Source organism: Rousettus aegyptiacus, unplaced genomic scaffold (genome assembly GCF_014176215.1).
Source record: "Rousettus aegyptiacus isolate mRouAeg1 unplaced genomic scaffold, mRouAeg1.p scaffold_m13_p_3, whole genome shotgun sequence".
Classification (NCBI taxonomy): Eukaryota; Metazoa; Chordata; class Mammalia; order Chiroptera; family Pteropodidae; genus Rousettus; species Rousettus aegyptiacus.
The window spans coordinates 88493561-88519966 of record NW_023416306.1 but is presented as its reverse complement, the minus strand read 5'-3'; the positions used below and the strand labels follow the sequence as shown (position 1 = coordinate 88519966).

Here is a 26406-nt window from a genome sequence, read left to right as displayed (position 1 = left end):
CACGAAACTGATGAAATCATCAAGGGAGTGTGAGTAGATAGAGAAGAAAATTAGGTCTGAGCAGTGGGGCAGTCCAAGGTTAAGAGATATAAGAGGAGATAAGAAACCTCATAAAGGTCTCAAATGAAACAAGAGTGAGTAGGAAAAAAAATTAAAAATGTGACATCCTAGAAGTCAAAAGGAATATATCAGCAAATGATTGATCAACTATGTCCCCCCTACAACAAAAAAGTCACTGAAAATGACAAATTTTGTGTATATTATCCATGTCTTTGGTTAATAAATTTGAAATTAACCAAACAAAATGTAACAATAACATAAGAACTTTGGTCAATAATAAAATTTTTATTTAGATTTTAAGGATGTGTGAAGTGCATATAACATATATAACATATATAAAATATGTTCCTTTAATTGCCAAATTAAAAAGTGAACAAACCATTTAGAATTGTAGGTCTAACTTCCTGATATTCTGAAATGTAGATTTTTTCACACCTTCCAATTTTTTTTTACCGATACTATATTTATTCATTAAATCGACAATATTTGGTGAGAATCTATTAAATGTCATTGTACTAGGCATTGAGGATATAATGAATAAGGAGGTATAGCTTCTGTCTTCATAGAAACTGCTTATATTTTCTCAGACTTCTCAAATAGCTTCGCAATTCTCACTGGACAATGAATTAATAAGTTGTACATTTATCACTCCTTGTTCAACATCTTTTCTGTTTTTTTTTTCTTTAAAAATTACATTAAATATTAAATGTCTTCCTGGGTTTTTCCTTCTTGGTTTCTATGTTCAGGAACTTCTCTAACCTGATTTTTCATATTTTTTATTACCTATTATCTAGGCATTACAGAAGAGTTGATTCATAAAAATTTATCACAAACAGTTAAAGAATGGATTTTGAACACTAAGCCTGGGAGTCATGGTCTCTATTATCCTGGAGGAGTTCACCAGGAAAAAATTATGTGTGATGAAATGAATTTAATTTTTGATAAGTTTACTAGTAAAATTAAATCTACACTGAATTAAATATCTGAATTTCAGTAACATTTGGAAAAGTCTCCATTAATATTGCATGCATTAAAAAAGTGTTCTATAAATATTCATTCAATGGATTATCAATTCTATATAAATATTGTGGCATAGAAGGAGGTCTCTAAAAGAAACATCACATTCATTTTATTACTTTATCTTGTGTGATATTTTCACTTTTTACTAAATGAGAGCACAAATTCATATTCATGTTCACACTAAGAGCAAAATTTATATGAAAAGAAAACAATATACTCAATGAAGAAAATAACATCCAAAACATCAAACAACTTGTTCTTGACAAGTCGTTCTTGACAACTTGTAGTTGAGAACAAATTTTACAAAATGCTATTAAGAGGTGAATTTAGTAGTAGTAGCTTAGATAAAGAGCTAAGAGTTTTTGTTAAAAATATGCATCCAAAACCTAAACATATATATATGAAATAATGAGCTACTTAAGTGAGTGATGTAAATCTAAAGTGTTTTCATTAGAGGGTAGTATCTAGATTGAATTAAGAATCTCACGTGTGTGTGTGTGTGTGTGTGTGTGTGTGTGTGTGTGTGTTACAGGCAGATGAGGGTAGAGGTGGGGGATGTTGCTTTTGTTTTTTAAACGATGAGTAAATACAAGGAGTATTATATTTAGTTCTAGGCAACATTTTTAAAAATAAAATGAATTTATATAGAAACAAGAAGAGAATAAAGTCACAACCAGAGACTATTTAGCATGAAAAAGAAAAAAAAAATCTCAAATATGGGCAAATGGAGTTTCTGAGTTGAAACTCTATCACTGAGAAAGAAAATCGGGCTACATATTAGTAGATCTATAAATAAGATGAATAATCGGTGAGTAGCTTTTAAAAGAATACATGTTTTGACTTAGAAATGTTCTACCAATCCTCTCTAAATATGGAATTGCTTCCCTCAATAGACTATGAGCTCTCTTCACTAGAGGTATATAGTCAATACTTATTAGCTATTTAGGTTCACAAGATGGCCATTAAGGTATTTCCCAGTTTCAAACCCATAGGGTGCTATGAAACATTTGCCTACTGTTTATTGCATTATTTTAATTGTTTAAGCATACTTATGTGTAAATTCCATTTCATGTTTCTATTACCTGAAGTCTAATCCTGCTTTTTGTTGACTGCCAGGAGAGTAATTGGCTGCATGTCATAAATGCAAGTTGCCATACTTCTAGAACTGATTGTTTTTGTAATTAAATATGCTTAAGGTTATTAAAGCAGCTTGACCCTGATGTTAAAACAAACTACATGACCTTGTTAAAAATAAGTTTGTTTATCACAATTTATTTTCCAGGTACTGAAAAATTAAACTATAATTTAACCTTCATTTAAATAAATAGATCAAATTATATTATAAAATTTTATCATCTTCATATTTAAATGCAGACTATTACAAAGGTTTTATAATGCATTTCATATAATTCACAAACAGTTAAAGAATGGATTTTGAACACTAAGCCTGGGAGTCATCGTCTCTATTATCCTGGAGGAGTTCACCAGGAAAAAATACTTAATTTAATTTGCATTGACATATCTACAATACATATTAGTGACATGTAATAACTTTTTATATAACATTAGATTAGAAAGTAATTTAGAGATAATCTATTGCAATGTCTCATATGACAGATAAAGAAACTTAGAAACAATAGAAATGGTGATAATGTATAGAAATTGATGTCAATACATAATCAAATGCAACAGGATCATTACAAATTTTGACTTTGTGAAATTAAAAAAAAATAAAGTTTTATTTTAGTTAAATAATTGCATCATCTTGGACTTAAAGGTGAAAAAATGTTTTTAGATGATGCACAAATAATATTGATAAGCACTGAGAAGAAATAATTTTGAGTAGTTAAGTATAAATATGCCTGCTTATGTCTAGAGCATACTTCGTACTAAACCTTTCTGATTCCATTTGAGAAATGTATATTAAAATTAAAAAAAACCCACAAAACTTTTCTCTGATTTCATAGACAATCATATATAATATTTCACATTTATTTTGTAAGAAGCATATGGTAATACTAAGGAAATATCTTTATTATAATCCTAGGCTCTTTCAACCAATTATGACACATGACGCCTGCTGGTTGAACAAGAAAAGAATTTATTTTATATATATATGTGTGTGTATATGTGTGTGTGTGTGTGTGTGTGTGTGTGTGTGTGTGTCTGTGTGTCTGTGTATTATTCCCAGGACTTTTTTTTTTTGTCCTTCCAGCAAGTATGCCAAAATTTTTTTCCTCTTTTATATTCTAGTTTTATTTTTATGCAATGTTGTTCCAGTTGAAATCTTTTTAGACTAACTGACCTAGAACTGAATTCATTATCTAAACTAGCAGGTAATTTTTAGATACATTGTGCATGATTATATAAAGATTTCAGATTTTAAAACATTCTTAAAATTTACAGAGAAAAAATTTGATTGTTCAAAAAATTTTTAATTATATAGAAGCACATCCATTCTATTTTGCAAATAGCTTTTGAAATGTGATAAAATTGAGGTTTCAAAATATAATTTTATGCATAAAGCTTGAAATAAAAGATATTAAGAAGCTATGACATGCCACTTTTCTAGTCTAAAAATGCTAGCTTAAAATACAACAAAAATAGTTTTTTTAGGTGCACACTTAGGCTTGCAAGCACAAGAGAGAATTATTTTTCAGGGGTCAAAAAACAACAAACTGACAACCCGACACTGAACAAAAGTTTAGGGAGAAAAGAAGTGTTATTGGTTTGTACGTCTGGGAGCTGGATTTTAGGCCCCTAGGAGATGAGGTTAATGAGCTAGTCCAAGATGAGAAGCTGGAAATGAGGCTGCTGCTTGTGATCAAGACCAGTAAAAGCAGCAATCTCAGACATAGAGTATACTAGAAAAATATGTCCCTCACCAGTATAGGAAGATAACGAAAATTCTGTATTAACAAAAAAATCATTTTTAGCTAGTGACACCACTGGAGTGCTTGAGTAGATCTAATATCAAGTTATTCTTGAAAGACAAGCTCTCGATTTAGACGGCAGAGAATTTCTCTAAATCAACTCTCAAGGAATATGAATGTAAAATACAACATTAGTAACACAAAGAAAAAGTTTCTTTGTGAGTGATTAAAAAGGCCAATAAGCAGCAGGCTCAGACTACAGATAATGGAACTATGAAATGAAATTTATAAATAAGTATGCAAGAAATAATTGAAGAAATACAATAGAAACCAATGAACAAACACTACGGAATCTTCCATGAAAGAATAATTAATACTGTCTATTAGAACCAAAGGTAGGCTTCATGGGGGACATATCTGACATCTTTACTGATTTTAAAGGAGAAGAAATTTTTCTGACAGACAAGGGTGGTTCATGAAGGGGTAAGAGAAGTGAGGTACAGCCTTAGGTGAAAAACAATGAGTGTATTATAGACAATACTTTAGAACTACTACAGGATTTGGTGTGGCTATAACATGCAGTACCCATCCTTCCTACCAAATGGTGAATTTTTGAAGAACAAGAAAGTTCTCATCAGCTCTTACTACAATGGATGACACAAGACATGTACTTGAATAAGACAAGAAGCATAGGTAAGTGCTAATTTGTGAGGTGTCTTATGTAAGATATTTGATATTTACCCAATAGTCTAATTCTCAAATTATTTTAACCAATACTCACTTAAGTGGGAGGAAAGACTTTATAGTGAATCTACTCATTTTCATTTTCCAGTGTGGAAAGAACTCAGTGATATAAAATAATTGAATGAGAACTAAATTAATATTTAAAATGGTAAGGAATTTCATAAAAACACACTTACAAAATATCAAAAATGTTAGAACTTTCAAAAATATATTTATCTGTATAGTAGCAGAGTAGATACAGAAATCCATGTCAAACTTAAAAACTGATAAATGCGCTGATTAAAAAAAATTCTAAAAATCATAGGAATGACAGCTCTCTGCCTATATGCATTTTTAGTAGATGCTAACATAGTCAAATGCTTTTGGAGTCAGTCATATTGAGTTTAGATACATAGTCTTAGGCTATGAATTACTCAATACAATTTATTAGATATAATATACGATAATAATCTATGCAGCTTTCTGTCATTCATAAGGCAAAAGAAAGAGCATGCAATTGTTGGAATCATAATTACTCTTTATTAAAATTAATGAATCTTGAATCATACTAAAAAGAAAAGGAATGCTTCTACAGAAATGGTAATTTTTAAAAAATTTTAAGCCAGAAATATTATATAAATCCATTTTATATTTTATAACTATAACTGGTGGGAAAGAAGAGAATGGGTCAGATAAGTGGAAAATCTCTTGGCAGGAAACCAGTAGGAAGATATGTCTTCAAAACAAAAGACATGATTTGGGAAATAAGAATGTCTTATAAATTAAAAAATCATTGCAGATAAACAATTAATCAACACTTCTCCACTGAGCGGATACTGTGAGTGAATTCCTAAATTTTCAATCTTCAGAAACTGAATGGACACTCGCCTTTCTAACTGAGATAAAAAGGACTTTATGTATTTCATTCTGTAAAAGAAGTGAATAATTATATTATCTCTTGGCTCTTGGGGTCCTATTCTTCTGAAAATGTATTATTTTGATTTAAAGCCATGTAAAAGTTAGTATTATGAAAGTGGGGACATAAGGAGTACTTTGAGAAGTAAAAATATTTAATTTTATGAAATCAAAGAATATCTTTTTAAAGAAGAATCAGTGTATTCTGTTACCTATGTTTGATATTTAGTTATTTGATATTAATATTAGTCTTTATCTCATTAAAGGTAAGTAATAAAGGAATTATTACTAAATTAATGGATTCTTCCTATTTTCATCTGAATAGAAAGGTAGTAAATAAATATGAAGAAAGAATGAAAAATGGAAAACATCTAAGTCATATTTAACAAAAGAAACTATTGTATCTGAAGAACAATTTATCTTAGAATTAAGGTAAATGTCACAGCAGCAATAAAACTGAATGTCATCAAGAATTTGTTCAACTGAAATAACTTGTCAATATGTGTGGAGGAAACAAGAACATAACAACTAAATCATACAGCCATGAAGTCAATGATATCTCTCAGTTAATGACTGTTTTGAGTTCGTAAAAAAATAATTCTAAGACATGTAACAATCTATAAACCAACTAAAACATTTAGGTTAAATACCTTTGTACTTAAGACAGAGAAGTGTTTATATTTTTTTCTTCCCATTTAGAGACAGTCATTGTGTTTTCAAATGACCATTGTTATGACATTATTTAAAAATTGCAACATAACTGGTTTTATTCATTCCTTGCATGGATCCATTTTCTTCTGCTGGAGTCAGAGCTGTGAAAACCACACTGAGGCAGACTGCCCAGCGACCACACTTCAGCACTCAAGAACTTCCTTAGAATTCAAAATCCCATAGAGCAGGTTTATTGATTGGCTAAATAATAAAATTATTGACAATATTGTCAGTCTTTACAAATCACTAGGATCTTGATACAAAGCTTTTAAATTTGCCCGAGATACCTTGCTTTGGATACCTTGTGATTCCCTTTGAAGGTAAGGCCTTTTCAAAATAAAACTGAAAAAGAAATAGTTTTCTCACTCCCCAAAAGTGACTTGATAAAAACAGTATTAAGTGCTCCTATTTCTTGTCTGAAAAAACTTTCAAATAAATAAATTTTAGCATCATTTAAACAAAATCTAGTCACTAAAACAATACTTTCTACAAATATGTATTCATGAATTTACTTTATGAATGATAAATTCTTAATGCTATGTGTAAGGTATTTCTATAAAGGAAATACAGCAATAGAAACTGAGAACAGGCTTTATGAGATATATGACTAAATTCCTTCATAAAAAGAAACCTCGCTAGCGCATCTTTCTCTTTTTCCTCTATTGCATTTGCAGACCTATCTTTTAGATTGTCTATTGTTTGTAACTATTACAGTTTATTCTAATAACATCTAATTTCACTCTTCTCACTTCACACCAACAAAAGACTTCTAGCTCATGTTCGTTGAACAAATTAATCAGTGAACTTTTCTCCAAATTGCATTTCTCCTGCCTACATTCTAGTGACTCAGCATGCCAATCATAAAAAGTTCTTAAAACTCCAGTTTTACACTCACACAACTTGACCCCTTAATTGGAAATGCTTTTCTTGTGTAATTTCTGCTTTTCAATTCTTAACCATTTTTTTGGTACCCAAATAATGTTTATCTTTCTTTTCTTTAATTACTCTTTCTGTATGGTAACATTGACATCATTGATAAAAATATCTCCCCAGAACAGAAGACCCAAATTATGTACCACCAATTTCAGAAGGGTCTTAAGGTAAATAAGAATGTAGTTTAGTTGTAGTCTTGTCAATAAAAACAATTACAAAAAATTTTCCTTAAAATTTTATTTAAATAAATAAAAGTTGCTGGACAATCAATAAATAATTAAAGAATATATTACTGAAATAACAAAAACTGATGTAGAGCCAGTTCTTTTAAAGGATAAACAAAATAGATACTTAACCAGACTCATCAAAGAAAATTGGAAGAGCACTCAAATAAATAAAATCAGAAATGAAAGAGGAGAAATTACAAAGAACTCCACAGAAATACAAAGAATAATAAAGAAATACTATGAGCAATTACATGCCAATAAATTGGACAATCTGGAAGAAATTGATAAATTCCTAGAAACATACAATCTCCCAAGACTGATCAAAGAAGAAACAGAAAATCTGAACTGACTGATTAACACCAATGTTAATGTCAAAAAATCTTCCCAAAAATAAAATTCCTGGACCAGATGGCTTCATAGGCAAATTTTACCAAACATTCAAAGAAGAATTAACACCTATTTTTCTCAAACTATTCCAAAAATCTCAAGAAGAGGAAAGGCTCTCTAACTCCTTTTAGGAAGCCACAATTACCTTGATTTCAAAACCAGATAAAGGCATTAAAAAAGAAAGAAAGAAAGAAAGAAAGAAAGAAAGAAAGAAAGAAAGAAAGAAAGAAAGAAAAAGAAAGAAAAGAAAACTGTAGGTCAGTATCTCTTATGAACATTGATACAAAAATCCTCAACAAAATATTAGCCAAGAGGATTCGGCAATACCTTAAAAATATCATACACCATGATCAAGTTGGATTTATTCCCGGGGTGCAAGGTTGGTACAATATCCAAAAATCAATTAATATGATACACTACATTAACAAATCGAAAGATAAAAACCACATGATTATATTAATAGATGCAGAAAAAGCATTAAAAAAAAATCCATTCAACAAAAGCATCCATTTATGATAAAAACTCTCAGCACAGTGGTAATGAAGGGAACATACTTGTATATAATAAAGGCCACATATGACAAACCTACAGCTAACATCATACTTAATGGGGAAACGCTAAAAGTGTTTTCCTTAAGATCAGGAACAAGACAAGCATGGCCACTTTCACCACTCCTCTTCAACGTTGTATTGGAAATCTTAGCCACAGCAATAATACAAGACAGAGAAATAAAAGGTAACTGGATTGGAAAGGAAGAAATAAAACTCTCATTATTTGCCAATAACAGGATGCTATATAGAGAGAACCCTAATGATTCCACCAAAAAACTGTTAGAATTGATCAAGAAATTCAGTAAAGTAGCAGGATACGAAATTAATATTCGGAAGTCAGCGGCATTTTTATATACCAATTGTGAACTTTCAGAAACAGAAATTAAGAAAACAATCCCATATACAATTACATCAAAAACAACAAAATACCTGAGAATCAAATTAACCAAGGAGGTAAAAAATCTGTTCTCAGAAAATTATGTCATTGAAAAAAGAAATTAAAGTAGATTTAAATAAATGGAAGCATATATCATGCTCATGTAGGAAGAATCAACATTATTAAAATGGCCGTACTACCCAAAGCAATCCCTATCGAAATACCAATGGCATTTTTCAAAGAGCTAGAATAAATAATCCTAAAATCTATATGCAACAACAAAAGACCTCAAATAGCCAAATCTTGAGAAAGAAGAACAAAATTGGAGGTATCACAGTATCTGATATCAAACTATACTACAATGCTAAATAATCAAAGCAGCATGGTACTGGCATTAAAACAGATACATTGATCAATGGAACAGAATAAAGAGCGCAGAAATAAATCCATGCATATAAATTCACTTCATATATGTCGAAGGAGAAAAGAATGTACAATAGAGTAAAGACAATCTCTTCAATAAATGATACTGGGAAAACTGGACAGATACATGCAGATGAAAAAAAAAGAAAAAGAAAAAGAGAAACTGGACCACCTTCTTATATACCATATACAAGAATAGACTCAAAATAGATTAAACACAAATATAAGACCTGAAAGTATATAAAACTTCTAAAAGAAAACATAGGCAATAAATAATCTGATATTACTAACAGGAATTTCTTTTCAAATATATCTCCTCAGGCAAAGGAAACAGAAGAAAAAATAAACAAAATAGACTACATCAAACTAAAAAGTTGTTGTACAGCAAAGGAAACCATCGACAAAACAAAAAGGCAGCTGACTGATTGGGAGAAGATATTTGCTTTATCTGATAAGTGGTTAATATCCAAAGTATATAAAGAACTCATACAACTCAGCAACAAAAAAAAATCCAATTAAAAAATGGGCAGAACTGAACAGATATTTCGCCAAAGAGGAAATACAGATGGCCAATAAGCATAGAAAAGATGCTCAAGGTCACTAGTTATTGGATAAATGCAAATTAAAACCACAATGAGATGTCACCTCATACCCGTTAAAATGGCTATCATCAATAAATCAAAAAACAAGTGTTGGTGAGGATGTGGAGAAGAGGGAATCCTCATATGTTGTTTGTGGGATTGCAAATCTGGAAAAACACTATGGAAAACAGTCTGGAAGTTTCTCAAAAAAATTAAAATGGATATACCTTTTGACCCCGCAATTGCACTTCTGAGTAATTATTCAAAGGAAAGCAAAACAATTCATAAAGATCTATGCATGTCGAAATTCATGTCAGCACAATTTATAATAGCCAAGATATGGAAGTAACCTAAATGCCTACCAACAGATGATTAGATAAAGAAATTATGGTTCATATATACAATGGAATATTACTCAGCCATTAAAAAAATGAAATCCTACCATTTGCAATGACATGGATGGATCTACAGGTTATTATGCTGAGTGAAATAAGTCAGGCAGAGAAAGATAAGTTCCATATGATTTCACTTATATGCGGAATCTAAGGAACAAAAAGAACAAACTAATCAAAGATGCACTCACAAATACAGAGAACAATCTGGTGATGGCCAGAGGAAAGGGTGTTGAGTGGTGCAGATGTTGGGGTGAAGGGTTAAAGAAGTAAAATCAGCATTTGGTAGATGGTCACGAGGATAGGGAGCACAGCATAGGGAATGCAGTCAGCATTAATGTAATGGCTAGGTGGAGGGCCAGAGGAGAGAAAGAGCCATTAGAGGATTGTTTTATAAACTATATAAATGTCTAACCAATGTACTGTATACTAGAAATTAATTAAAAAATTGATATAGAGCAAAATAGAATAATACGTATGTTTATTACCTAGAAGTCAATAAATCTTAATTATTAAGCAGTAACTTTTTTTGCTTGATCCACACAGGTGCAAAGTTGATTAGGATCATTAACAAAATCTTATGAAATGTACTTGGAGAAAATACCACATAGCAGGATTTTCTTGATATGCTCATGAAATAGCTTCAAACAATTCACATTATTTATTAAAATGTGTTAGCATAAATGTAATTGTAATTAAGTAATTAAAGAGATACCAATGTTCTTTTCCTAATTAAAAAAAATCATTGAAAGATCCTTATTAATGTGAAAACATAACTTAGCCTTTTAATAGTTTGTTGTCAATAATTTAAGATCACTTGAATATAATATCTTATCATATAATTCAGTTTTCCTTTAGAGCTACTTCTTAAATGATTAAATATTTAGAGAATAATGTTTATAGAAATATCATTTTCATGTTTTAATAATTTAGTCTTTTTCTTAATTTCTAGGAAGGCCAAGACCATTAAAAAAAAAAGCCCGACAAGGTGGCTTCCAGGCCTGTTTGCTAAGAGGCAGAAACTATGAAGATGATTATCAAATGCAAAGACTATAATTAGCAAGAAACCTTCTAGTGGTTACAAGGAAACAAATCATTCAGACTAAAATAGGTGAATAGGGCTTCAAAAATTATATGCTTACGAATTATTTCTTGCAAAAAAGGGTTTTACCAAACCACTAAATGCTTAAGCCATACATATCAACATCGGTTGGAAGCTAATGTGATGTTTCCTATTGTAAAATTATTCCCCAACTTAAGACACTTTTCAGAAGAGTTCATGATTTTATTTGTGTAGATATCTGTCATAGAAACAACAAATGAATATAGTGTAACCAGCAAGTAATAATAATAATAGATTCATTTTATTACTTTTGACTAGAGTTTTCGTTTTCAAAAATAACAATTATTTCATGAAATTAGCTGGGTTTAAAGATATCTCTGGAGATTCTAATAGATCAAAATATACAATCTATTCTATTAAAGTCATTTGATATTGTCTATCTAAAAAATTATCATAGCACTGAGGAAATAGTAAATATTCAAGCAACTTTAATTTCCTACTTATATCCTACTCAACCAAAAAAAAAAAAAAAAGGAAAATATAATAAAACTTTTTAGGAAGAGTTCCATTGTTGGTTTCATTGTTACTGTTGAGAAGCAAAGGAACATGAAAAAAATTTAAAGCTGAACTAAAAATATCATTATAATAACAATAAAAAAAGAAAACTAAACTTGACAAATTTAAATGAGTTCCCATTTATTTTCTTTAAACTTTAATGAAACACTATTTCAACACAATTGAGTCACCTCTGACTCCTTGTTGGTATTGGCCTAGAACACAAAATATTTATACAAAGTATTTATTGGCTTACACACCAAATACACACACACACACACACATATGTATATGTATATATTGCTGTCTTGGGTAATATAAAATAAACACATGCATTTATTTACCTGATAACATTTCAACTGAAATAAGAAACCCTTTACTCTAAAACCCTGAATGTACTTTGCCAAAAAACATGCAAAGTATGAGTAACATATATTTGTTTGTTTATGTAAGCAGGCTTGGTTTAGGATCTGGTCCAAAAATTTAAAAAGATAATTTGAATTTAATGAAACAATTAGCTTTCGCATTTAGCAGGTAAATACAAAATTGCTAAGGGTTTAGAGAAAGCTTGCAAATAAAAATTATAAATCCATTGATAGTTTACTTAGAAATATTGAAGTGTTGTGTGTATAAAAACCACATGTCAAATAAAGTAATCCGGAGAGCTCCCCTGAAAATAGAGATGGTCAACTAATGGTAAAGAAGAGACATGTAAAAAGAAAGAAGAAAAAGCAGCTCTTTAATTCTGTACTTCACTTATCCTTTTGTATAACATAGTGCCTGCCCAAGGGCCTTTGTTTGCCATTACCTTATCAAGTGATTGAGACACATATTAGAATTGTATGTCTGGGGTTGCTATTTGAAAGTTATTTTATTTAGTTTACCACTACAGCCATAGACTCATGGAGGAAGAAAAACCTCAAGGGATAAAAATTGTATCTCAAATTTTATAGGAATTTATACAAAGTACTTTCAAAATTATTAACTTACTTTAGTCTTCACAGGGGTTGGAAGGGCAAATATACAAAGGGATATTACTTGGTTTGAATTGAAAATATTTAAGGTTAATAAAAACATCGTAATTATTGTACTAATACAGACAACAGTCCTTGTCTGGCCTGCAGATCATCCCTCAAAAAGATCCAAATGAATATTTTCTGAGAAAGAAGAGAGGTTACACTATTCACCTACATATACAAAAAAAACTTGTTTTCAAATTGAGAGGCTCTGATCTCTATTCTCCCCAATGTGTATTGTTTCAGGGATATCAAGAAAAAATAAAATTATTAGGAATATCTCTTTTTGGGGAACATTGCAGCAAATATTACCAAGGGAAAGAAAATACAAAACTATTTGCTTCGATTTATATATTTTTAAAAGCTTTTAGTTAATACATGGTCAGTGGGTGATGAAAACACAGAACTTTGTCAGTGGGTGAGAGAAGCAGAAGTTCAGAGAAGTTATCTGGAGTGTTGTATTTTGGCCATGTCAAAATGATGGCTCTAGGTTGATTTTGTGATTTTCTTTTGCTTGTATGCAAAGATTTAGAGGCTATCCTTTAAAGAGTTATTTCGCTTTCTTCATATCACAACCCTTTTGTTAATGAGCCAACTCTAGAATATATATGTGTCTGGTAGCAAGGGGAACAGAGACATAATTGAGATTGCAGAAGAAATTCCACAGATGTCATTAAATTTCACAAGACAGAAGCATATCTAGAAATAGAAAATGATTACGTGCATGGTGTGTAATAATGGGGAAAAGGACAAATCTTTTATTTTGTAGTGACTGCACCCTTGTTACAAATCTCCTGTTTTATAGCAGTGAGTACACCTTGTTCTCTGACCAATTCTATTTCCCCTGGCTCATCCTACTGTATTCTACATTAAGCAATACTGCAGGAGAATTAAATCACTGAAGTATCTAGCAAACTGTCCATTTAGAAACTTGATTGCTAATTCTTACATGGATCAGAAAGGAAGCAGAAATAGTCTCTGCATCTCCCTTAAAAATATAGGAGTATTTATAATTCCATATATAAAATAACCAAAATCTCTGCATACTTACCAGGGCCTATATTTTTATAGACCTCTCAAACATTTCTCCTGATTTTTCTGGGAATCTACGAATGACTTCTCATATGTTATCCAAAGCCAGTCACTTTGGTTTTCCTACCCTTCGTTTCTTATTTCAGCTTCAAGCAAAGGGACAGGCAACACACCTTTTCCCTGAGGTTGCTTATAGCACAGGGAAATTTTATATGAATCTGAATTATGTAACTGAAAAAGTATGTGAAAAAAACAAATATGCAAAATTTGAAATGGAATATGTTCAAAAAAGGGGACTCTCCCACAGACAATGTAATATTAGAGATTTAATTTATTTTTGTTCAGTCTTGTAATATCAGATACTGAAGGATTTTTGTTATACTACAAATATTTTTGTGTAGATGGATAGCTTTTCCTAAAATTCTCATGAAACATGTTGCACTGGTATCTTTCTATTTATGACTTTGTTAGCCTGCTTTCCATGTTCTACCTGGAAATATTCTAATTGCAGCTTCTAAAGCATTAGGAGAAAGCTTAATCTAAGGAATAAAACTTCTTTCTAGGCTTTAGGAAGAATGGATGCTTGATCTCTTCCAGTAGTTTGTGCTATTTATCAGACACCATGCTAATCAACTAGCATACATTAGTAATATTCATAATCCCTGCAGGATGAGAATATTCATATCATTTTTATTTTATAAAAGATGAAAGTGAAGATTAGAGATCTTAAACAACTTGCATTATTGTAAGCAACTATTAAATAACAAAGCTACATTTTGAACCCATGCTGTTCAAAGTCCGTTTTATTCTAACATCCAGCATCTTTGGATATGGTTGCTCACTACAAAGTGTGCCTGGGTGAAGGGGCAAACAGAACTGAAATCCAGGCTCTATTCCTCTTGCTACCACTTGTGCCTTGGTATAGGAGAAACATTTGCTTCAAGAAAATAGGAAGCTTTTTCCCTAATTCACACACAAATACTGTACAGGGTTGTGGATTTCCTAATAAGGTGCTACTTCCACTAATCTAAATAGGATCCCTACTCTGCCCATTGTGAATACAGGAACTTAATTATAATTTTCCCATAGAAATCAACCAGAATTGTTGTATTATATTGTTATCTGAAACTATTATCAATTTTTATTTTATGAAGATAAGAATTGACTAAATGTCTAGAATAAGAACTACATGTATTTTATCCATATTTTAACTCAGGTATAATGAATATACAATAAGCTGCAAATAAATGGATTCAGTCTTCCCTAAAAAATCTAATATCTAATATCTAAAATAGTTCCAAAATATCTAAAAGCCTTGTGTTCATTTAAAGGAGCATTGGTTGTGGTGTGTGCATGGAGGAGGAGCAGATGGATGAACTGACCCAATGGCTCCCAACCTGAGAAAACTGAATGTTCAATGGTGTACTTACAGACCACATTAACTTCTTGGCAAGTGCTGTTGCTGCTCATGTAGGTGGTCCACTGATGAATATGAATGTGCTGAATATCATTTAGACAAGGAGCAATAGGTGTTCAAGTGAGCTGGAGAGGAGCCCAGAAGGTATGCTGTTTATCTTCTAGGAACATTTATTTTCACCAAAACATATAACTTGAATTAATAAAGTAGATTTAGATGTGAATAAAGGAAACTGAATCCCTGTGACTCTCTAAGAATAACCAAAAGGTCTGTGGATATAACTCCTAGCATAAGAAAAAGATTAGAGCACAAATAACGGTTTTTATCATATTACTAAGAAGCACTGGTTTGGATCTGACTGCAAAGCAGGTATCTGCCTGCAGTTTTATCCTGGGGCTTCTAGTAACTATCATTCTGATGAGGTCTTCAGAAATAGATAAAGTTCATTAGAATGATGTAAGAAGGAGATTTCTTAAGTAATCTGAAATTACAAGATTTTGGTTATATTCTCTGATCTAAAACCTGAAGATAATTTATTAAAACAAAACAAAACAAAAACAAGAAACCTCTACTGACTTTATCAACTTATGACTCTGTCACAAAATCTCCCTTGAGAAAAGACTATGGTTCAGGTTGTAGGAAATCATCTGTGGAATCTCTCTCCTGACCACATTAAGTTTGGTCTCCAGCATGCCTTTGCAACAAGATTTGCATGTTCTCATACATTAAGCATTCTTTTAGGATGATGGACAGATGCCAGGTATTTAAATATATGTTTGGAGGTTTGGGAGATAGCTTTGATTTCACAAAACTAAAATATCCTCTGATTCTTTCACAGATTGGTTTTCTTACTACCCAATATCTACTGAATAATCCAACTGTACTAAGAGTGCTAAACAGACCCATAAGAATAGAATAGAAGTACTAAGCATATAATATTCATATACATATGTGTCCGTTTCTACATTTAGGTTTCTTTATTTTATTCTTTTCTGGTGTCAGTGAATATTATGAAGGTTCTTTTCTCTCAGAGGAAATTATCTGTGACTTCAGTTTGTTTTCCCCTATTCTCTACAAACCGGATCCAATGCCTGTCCAAAATAATATGTTGAACCTATGAGAAATCATTTTGGAATCCTATGGACTACCATGTATGCTGATATCTCTGTCTTGCCTTTATTCTACCCAGTTGTGACTATCTTGCTTACAAAATGATAATCTTCCAAAACCTAATTCTTATCTTTCTGATTTAACTTGTATATATGACCTTTGTTACCAACGTACTAGAACATACTGTATGCTTGGTGTAACAGTCGCTGTCTCTTAAAGTAAGGGGTATAATTGGGAAAAAATGATAGTGGTTATCTTGGGGAGGGGAAATACTGTGAAGCTGACCAGTTTAGTGTCTCCATCTAAAGGAAAGTAATTTAGAGGTTAGGGGAGGGGAAAAAACATAGGATTCTTGAAGAACAATCAATTTTTAAAAATTACCTTGAATATATTAACACAATATAAATTAGAAAAATTATATACATAATTGTAATAAACAAAAAAAGTCATTCACATTATAAAATACCTCCTAGTCCCAGCCCTACCTTAATTGTCAATTATCATCCATTTACTCAAAAATACTTTATGAAGTATAACTTAAATTTAATAAAACACACATTTTAAGTGCAGATTTTGATGAGTTTAGAAAAATATGTATTACTATGTAATTACCACTCCCAATCAAAATATAGGAGATTTCTATCACTGCAGGAAGTTGCCTCCTACTCCTTTGTAATCAATCAACCCTGGCCAAATAAGAATCTAATTGCTATTAATAAATATTAATTTTGCCTACTCAGGAAATTTATATAAATGAAATAATAAAAAGTATGTACTTTTGGTGTCTGATTCTGTTTACTCAATGTGTTGTTTTTGAAATCCAGTCATCCATATTATGTGTATCAGTAGCTCTTTTCATTTGTATGATTGAGTAAAATTCCATTTCATTAGTGAATCATAAGTTGTTTATCCATTTACCTGTTGATGGATATTTGGGTTGTTTCTAGATAGAGGTTACTACAAATAATACTGCTATTAAAGTTTTTATATAGACATATGCTTTCATTTCTGTTGGGTAATTATATAGAAGTGGTATTGCCAGGTTACTTGGTAAGTACATATTTAAGTTAATGAGAAACTGACAGGTTTTTTTCAAAAAAGTAATCCCATTTTACATAACTAGCCATAGTGTTTGATAGTTTAAGTCACTCTATATCTTCATCAACACTTGTTATTGTCAGTTTTTTTTTTTTTAACTTTAGCCATTAAAATGTGTGTGTGGTGTTATCTCATTGTGGTTTAAATTTTATTTCTATGATAACTAATGATGGCAACCAGCTTTTATACAATTATTGGTCAATTGTATGTTTGCTATATTATTGAGTTTTAAGAATTTTTTATATACTCTGAATTTGAGTCTTTTGTTACATACATGTATTTCAAATATTTTCTTATAGTCTGTGGCTTGCCTTTTATTAATGATCTTTTAAAGATAAAAAAGATTGTAGTTATAATGACATCAGATATTATTTTTTAATGAGTAGCACTTTGTTTACCTTCTAACAATCTCTGCATATTCCAAATTTGAAAAGATTTTTTACAAAATTGTCTTCTAAAATTTTACAGTTTTACTTTCTTATATTTACATCCACAATTGATTTTAAACTAATCTTGTGAGTCATGTAAGGTATTGCTTAAGGTTGTTTAAAGATATTAATATCTTGTTGTTCTAGCACGATTTGTTCAGAGGACTATCATTGCCTCCGTGGATTATGCTGGTGACTTTGAAAACCTCAAATGACCATATATGTATCATATATGTGAACATAGAGATCTATTTCTGGATTCCCTATCCTATCTCAATGATCTATGTGTTTATCTTTTAACAAAATCCACACTACCTGAATTACTGTGACTTTATAATAAGCATTAAAATCCAGTAGTTTGAGTCCTCCAACATTGTTCTCCCCCCACATCTAACATAGGTCTAACTATCGAAGAATCTTAGTTTTTCAAATAAAATTTAGAGTAAACTTTTCAATTAAAAAGCATGTTGGACATTTTATTAGGATTGCATTGAATCTATAGACCTGGAGAGAATAAACATCAAAATAATATTCATTTTTCCAATCCATAAATATGGTATATTTCTCCATTTATTTAAGCCTTACTTCATTTCCCTCAGCAGTATTTTGTATTTTTCAGTTTATGTCTTGTACATACTTTATTAAAATTTACTCACACTTTGATATTGGAAATTAAATTTTCTACATTTCAATTTCAAAATTTTTGTAGCTCTGATACAGAAATATGATTTTACATGCTGACTTTGTATCCTATTTTATTGCTACATTAGCTTATTAATTTAAGCCAATTTTCCTATAGATTTTTTAGAATTGTCTAGAAAAACAACTATATGATCCATAAATAGAAGCAGTTTTACTTCTTCCTTTCTGATTCATAGGTGTTTTATTTACTTTTCTTGTGTTATTTTAGTGATAAGGACCTATAGTATAATATTTGTGACTGGTGAAAGTGAGTATTTTTGTGTTGCTCCTAATCTTAGAAGAAGAATATTTGAGCCACATATTATCTATCTTGGTGAACATTAAGTAATGTATAGATTACAACTTTGTGCATAATGATCTATAAATACCAATCTGTTTGATCTGCCTGATAATATGGTTCAGATGTTCTAAAACATTGGTAATTTTCTGGATACATATTCTATCAATAATTCAAAGATAGATGTTAAAATCTTCAGCTACAATTATGGAATAGTTTATTTCTCATGGCACTTTTTTATTTATGAATTTTAAAGCTCTATTATTAGAGACATATATTTAGAACTAGTTTATCTTCCCTATAAATTCCTTTTTTATTATTATTAAATGCCTCACTTTAATTCTTATATATATATATTTTTCTATTTGTTGAAGTGTATTTTATCTGCTAATCGTATAGCTGTCAGCTTTCTTATGTCTGTTGTTTGCATGTTTATGTATTCCTCGACCCTTTTCCTTTCAGGCTCTTTGTAGCTTTATATTTAACGTGTGTTTGTTGTAGACAGCAGTGTGCCTCTTGTAGCTAGCTTTTTAAAAATCTTATGATTTCAGACAACTAATTGGACTGTTAAGTTCATTAATATTTAATGTAATTATTGATATAATTGAGTAAAAATCTACCATCTTGCTCTTTATTTTCTTGCCTCATCAATGAATCAATGATTATTTTGTTTATCTGTTGCTCTTTTCTTGTGACATTTTGAGTAAACAAATACATTTTAGTTCTTTTGCTGCATCACTTAAAAAAATCTTTTTAGAAGTTTCTTTATAGCTAAAACCATACAACTTTATCGATTTTATTTAGAGTTAATTGTATCACTTAATATATCTCACTTCACACTTCATGATTCTGTAAGATCCCTATTCATTTCCCACTTCAAAAATGTTATAAATTTATAATAGTTCAAATTATTCTCATTATTTATGTTATGGTTGTGATATTTTAGTTCAAAATATATTATAAGGTCTAACTTATAATGTTACTACTTTTGTGGGAAAACAAGGATTGGCTGACTTCTTAAAGGGTTGGATAGTAAATATTTTAAGTTTATGAGTTAGTTGGTTGCTATTACAACTACTCACTTCAGTTGCAACATGAAAGCAGCCATGGACGATATATAAATGAATGGGGAAGCTATGTTCTAATTAACCTTTATTTACAAAAACAAATACAAGCTGTAATTTGTTGACCATTATTTGTATAGCTGTTTATTAGGGAAATTATAAGAAAAAAGAAACAGAGTCTCTTATCTTTACCCACTTATTTACTGGATCTGATCTTTTCATTTTCACCCACCTTTATTGAGGTATAATCAGTATACCAAAAGCTGCACATAATTAATGTATATAATCTAGTAAGTTTGGATATATGTGAACCTCATGTTACCATCTCCACTATCCAGGTAATAAACATATCTATCACCTTCAAAAGTTTCTTTGCATTCGTGTGTGTGTGTGTGTGTGTGTGTGTGTGTGTGTGTGAGTGTTACTCATATATGGTCAACTGATCTTCATCATGGGTGCCAAAAATATACAGAAGAATGAACAATCTCTTTAATAAATGGTGTTGAAAAAATTGGATGTCCACATTCAAAAGACTAAGACTGGACCCTTGTCTTTCACCATACACAAAAATTAACTCAAGTGGATTAAAACTTTGAGCATAAGATCTCAAACCATAAATTCCTGGGAAAAAAACATAGGCGAAAAGATCCAATGTTTCTTTTTATAGATCCTAATTTCTACCTATAATCCTTCCTTTTAGTATGAAAAGCATTCTTTTGCATATTTCATGGGGCAGTTTTGATGACTATTAATTCTCTAGCTTTCATTTTTCAGAAAAAATATATTTATTTGACCCATTTTAATATATAATTAACTTCACTAGATATAAAATTATAAACTGAAAGTATTTTAAAGACATTTAAAGATTTAAAGATGTTGTTCCAATATTTTCTAGCCTATATTATTTTCAATGAGAAGATAATTGTCATGCATATCATCAGAATATCATTTTGATTCTACATGCTTTGAAAATTTTCTCTTTGGTTTTCTATAATGGGATTATGATATGTGCCTAGGTGTGGTTTTCTTTTTCTTTTTTCTTTTTCTCTTTTGCTTTTGTACCATAATATACTTGGAGTCATGGGTTTAAAATGTTTTTATTTTATTTTGTCCTATTCTCATTCTTTTCTTCTAAAACTTTAAGTGCACTTATTTTAGACCATTTTATATTATCTCCTAGGCCCTTAGGTGTCTCTATTGATCAAATTCTCAAATGTTTTACAAGTCTAAGTATGTATAATTGTGTAAATATACTTTATAAAATGTAAAAATTCTTCCATAGAAACATGTGATAAATGGTGTTTCGGAACCTACCATAGTCTACCAAGCCTACTTAAACCACAAAAGAATTATGCTTAACTTCACCATAACGATATTAGTGAGTACAATAAATGAAAATCCACAGTATTCTGTAGTATTATTGTTAATATTTTAAAACATGAACATGGAGTTTGGAGAAACATAGAGGAGTGAGAGATGTCTCTAGAATTTAACAAAAAACATCCAAACTGCACACCAGCACGTTTTAGCATGGGATCTGTACAAAAGGTCAGAACCCCAGGTGTCAGGCGGTGGACTGGGAGAAATAAAAAAGTTGCCTCTTGCAGTCACTGGAGCTCCATGTAGGAGGAGGAGGAGGGGAGAAAGTGTGGAGAGTTCCCTAAATAGCCCTGCTTGGAGTGCTGTGAGCTCTACATGGCCAGTGACAGGGCGTAGTCATCAGGATAGAAAGCAGAGAAGCAGGATGGCAGAGAAACAATAGTTGATTTTTACCAGTTGCAGTTGCACCACAGAGGCTGAGCCACAGCTGCCAACCCCCAACCCAGAGGGCCCCTCCATCCATATTCTCTGAGATCGAACACCATGGAGCCCAGGGGAATCTGAGCTAATGCTACTGAAGCTGTTGCTAGCACTGACAAAGACTGGAACTGAGCAGTGAGTGAGATTAAACATCTATAATAATAAGACATTATTAAGGATTTATATAAAGTAGGGATCCAAGAGGCTTAGATGCCACCTACTGGAAACCAAATGAAAAACGACTTCTTTGCAGCAGGCTAAAGAGAGACCTTTATATAATAAATCTTTCTGGAAAGAAGCAGAATACACTTCCATTAATGCCCAGGTGGAGAAATAGTCCATTAAACACCACGAACAACCAAGATGACAAGGCATCTCAGAAAGAAATAGAAAAATCTCCAGAAAATAAGCTTACAGACATAGAAATATGCAACTTAAATGCCAGAGAATTCAGAATGATACTTCTGAAAAAAACTCAGCGAGATCCAAAATGAGTCATAACAACAATATCAGGAATTGAAACAACAACTAGATGAGAAGAATGAGTTCTTCAACATGGAGATTGAAATCCTCAAAATGAACAGAATAAATCTTCCAGAAATTAAAAAATTAAAAAAAATTAAAAAGGACATACTGTTAAAAGTTGAAAAATGAAATAGCAAGCTTGGGAAACAGAGTCGACCAAATGGAGGAAAGGATCAGTGATATCGAAAAAGTCTAGAAATAAATCAGAAGGTAGAAGAGAGAAACTGAAGAATGAAAAATAATGAAAGAGAAATACAGGAACTAGGTGATACTATCAGGAATGGAAATATAAGAATAATGGGCATTATTGAAGGTGACGAAAAGGAGCAGGGACTGTATAAAGCATTTTTAGACAAACAGATGACGAGAATTTCCCAAATCTAAGGAATGATCTGGAGCTTGGAATTCATGATGTCAATAGAACACCCAATTATCTCAACCCAAAAAGGCCTTCACCAAGACACATTGTATTAAAATTATCAGAAATTAACAACAAAGATAGAATTCTCAGGGCAGCCAGTGAGAAGAAGAAGGTAACTTATAAAGGAAAACTCATTACATATCATTGGACTTCTCAGCACAAACTTTACAAGCTAGAAAGGAGTGGAATCAAATATTCAAACTATTAAGAGAAAGGAACTACTAGCCAACAATAATGTATTCAGCTAAGCTCTTCTTTAGATATGAAGGAGAAATAAAGACCTTTCCAGACATACAAATATTGAAAGTATTCTCTACTATGAGGTCTGCATTACAAGAAATACTGAAAGGGGTCAGCTCACCTAAAACAAAATGACCAAAATAAAATAATTAAGAGTAAAGTGACTAACAGGCAAATAGAAGCAGAGGAGTGCAATCTTTACTAAGAACAGGGCATTATAAGCTTAAATGATAAGAGAATGGCTATAGCAAGATAGTAATGAACATTCAGCATACATAGGGACAAATTGAGACAAACAATAACTGAAAAGGGGAGGAGTCAAAGATCCAAATTCACAAAAGAGAATGGAGATAAGGCATGCACAGAAGAAAATGGATGACTGTATATCTATATACATATATATAAACTAGCATTTACATATTTGTAATGGTAACCACACACCAAAGATTCATAACTGCAGTTTATATCATAAAACAAGAAGAATGAGAGGGAAAACCCACAAAAAACAGCCAAAATAAAGAAAACAGAAACACAGGGACCAGGAAGCAATGGAAACACCAAGCTACCAAAAACCAAAGATAAAATGGCTATAAGAAGACCTCATATTTCAATAATCACCCTAAATGAAAATGGACTGAATTCACTAATAAAAAAGCAGAGTTGTAGAATGGATCAAAAAATAACCCCCAACCATATGCTGTCTGCAGTAGACACATCTCAGCCAGAAAGACAAACACAGACTGAAAGGGAAAGGGTGAAAAATGACATTTTATGCAAATGGCATTCAGAGAAAAGTGTAACTAGTGGTACTAATATCAGATGAAATAGACTTCAAAATTATAAAGGTAAAAAAAATACTGAAGACACTTCATAATGATAAAGGGAATCATGCACCAAGAAGACATAACACTTATTAATATCTATGTTCCCAATCAGGGAGGCCAAAAATATTTAAAGCAATTAGTAATAGAACTAAAGGGAGAAACAGACCAAAACACTATCATAGTAGGGGATCTAAATACCCTACTGTTGGATATACATAGATCATTCAAACAAAAAAATCGATAAGGAAATAACTTCCTTAAATAACACATTAGGCCACTGGACATCATTGACATATACAGAGCCTTCCATCTTAAAAACATCTGCTTTTACATTCTTCTCTAGTGCACATGGAACATTCTCAAGAATCGACCACATACTGAGACACAGAGATAGCCTCAACAAATATAAGAGGATTGAAATTATATCAACCATATTCTCTGATCACAGTGCTTTGAAACTAGAGATCAACTGCAGAAAGAAAGTAGGAAGAACCATGAATACATGGAGATTAAACAACATGCTACTGAAGAATAACTGAGTCAGAGAAGAAATAAAAAGAGAGATCAAGAAATACATAAAAACAAATGATAATGATAGTACAACATATTAAAACTTTTGGGACTTGGCAAAAGTGGTCATATCATTACAGGCCTCTCTCCAAAAACAAGAATGAGTACGAATAAACAACCTAATACTTCATCTTAAAAAACTAGAAAAGGAAGAACAAACGAAGCCTAAAGTCAGTAGAAGGAAAGAAATAATCAAAATTAGAGTAGAAATAAATGAAACTGAAAGCAAACAAACAACAACAACAAAAAACAGAAATAATAAATGCAACAAAGAGCTGGTTCTTAGAGAAGGTTAATAAAATTGACAAATCCCTGGCTAAACTCACTCACTAAAAAAGAGAAAGGACACAAATAAGCAAAATCAGGGATGAAAGAGGGATAATTACAACAAACGTCACAGAAATACAAAAGATCATGTAAGAATATTATGAAAAAGTATATAACAACAAATTTAGTAACCTAGAAGAAATGGACCAGTACTTAAAAAAACACAATCTTCGTAGACTAAATCAAGAACTGGAAATTGAAACAATCATCAAAAACCCACCAAAAGGTAAAATTCTAGGACCAGATGGCTTCACCAGTGCATTTCAAAGAAGATTTAATACCTATTCTTCTCAAACTCTCACAAAAAAATCAAAGAGAAGGCAATACTTCCCAACTCATTTTATGAGGCCAATATTACCCTGATACCAAAACCTGGTAAAGATAACACACACAAAAAAAAACTACAGATCAATATCTCTCATGTGCATAGATGCAAAAATCCTAAAGACAATACTAGCAAACCAAATACAGCAATATATTAAAAAGATTATACACCACAATCATGTAGGCTTCATCCCAGAGGCACAGGAATGGCTCAACATACGCATATCAATTAATGTGACACGCCACATAAACAAATTAAAAAATAAGAATCACACGAACATATTAATAGATAAAAAAAAAGCCTTTGACAAGATACATGATCAAGACACTTGACAAAATTGGTATAGAAGGAATGTACCTTAACATAATAAAGGCCATCTCTGACAAACCCTCAGCCAACATTATACTTAATGGTGAAAAACTAAAAACCTTCCCTCTAAGATCGGGAACAAGGCAAAGCTGTCCACTATCACCACTCTTATTCAATATAACATTGGAGGTCCTAGCAAGTCCAGTCATTCAAGAGAAAGATATAAAAGGCATCCAAATAGGAAACAAAGAAGTTGAACTGTCACTATTTGCAGATAACATGATTCTCTATATAGAAAACCCTAAAGACTCCACAAGAACACTACTAGAAACAATAAGCAAACACAGTAAAGTTTCTGGATACAAAATGAATGTTCAAAATCTACAGTGTTCCTATACTCTCATAATGTGTCAGAAAAAGAAATGGAAAAAATAATTCCTTCTGCAATTGCAATAAAAATAATAAAATATCTAGGAATAAATTTAATGAAATGTGAAGGACCTATATAATGAAAACTATAAGACCCTATTAAAAAAATTGAAGAAGATGCAAAGAAATGGAAAGATATTCCATGTTCTTGGATTAGAAGAATTAACATAGTTAAAAACTAAAGCATTATACAGATTTAACGTGATCCCCATCAAAATCCCATTGGCATTTTTTTTTAACAAATAGAACAAAAAAATCATCAGATTTGTATGGCAGCACAAAAGATCCCAACTTGCCAAACCCATTCTGAGAAAAAAGAATGAGGCTGGAGACATCACTCTGCCTGACTTCAAATTATACTACAAAGAGATCATAATTAAAACAGTATTGGTAGCAAAACAGACACTTAGACCAGTGGAACAGAATTGAGAATCCAGAAGTAAACCCATATTTATACAGGCAAATAATCTTTGACAAAAAAGTCAAAAACACACAGTGAAGAAAGGAAAGCCTCTTCAATAAACAGTGCTGGGAAAACTGGAAAGTCACCTGCAAAAGAATGAAACTAGACTGCTATCACCACATGCCAAAATTAACTCAAAATGGATTAACGATCTGAATATAAGACCTGAAACAATAAAATATGCATAGGAGAAAACATAGGAACTAAACTCAAGGACCTTGGTCTTAAAGAGGATTTTA

The 26406-nt window shown here is 31.3% G+C and overlaps 1 protein-coding gene across 3 annotated transcripts in view; it reads right to left on the bottom strand.

The window, feature by feature from the left end:
* Positions 1-26406, bottom strand: part of MDGA2 (MAM domain containing glycosylphosphatidylinositol anchor 2) — a 773979-nt gene that overhangs the window by 114595 nt on the left and 632978 nt on the right. The gene's annotated exons all lie outside the window — the stretch shown is intronic.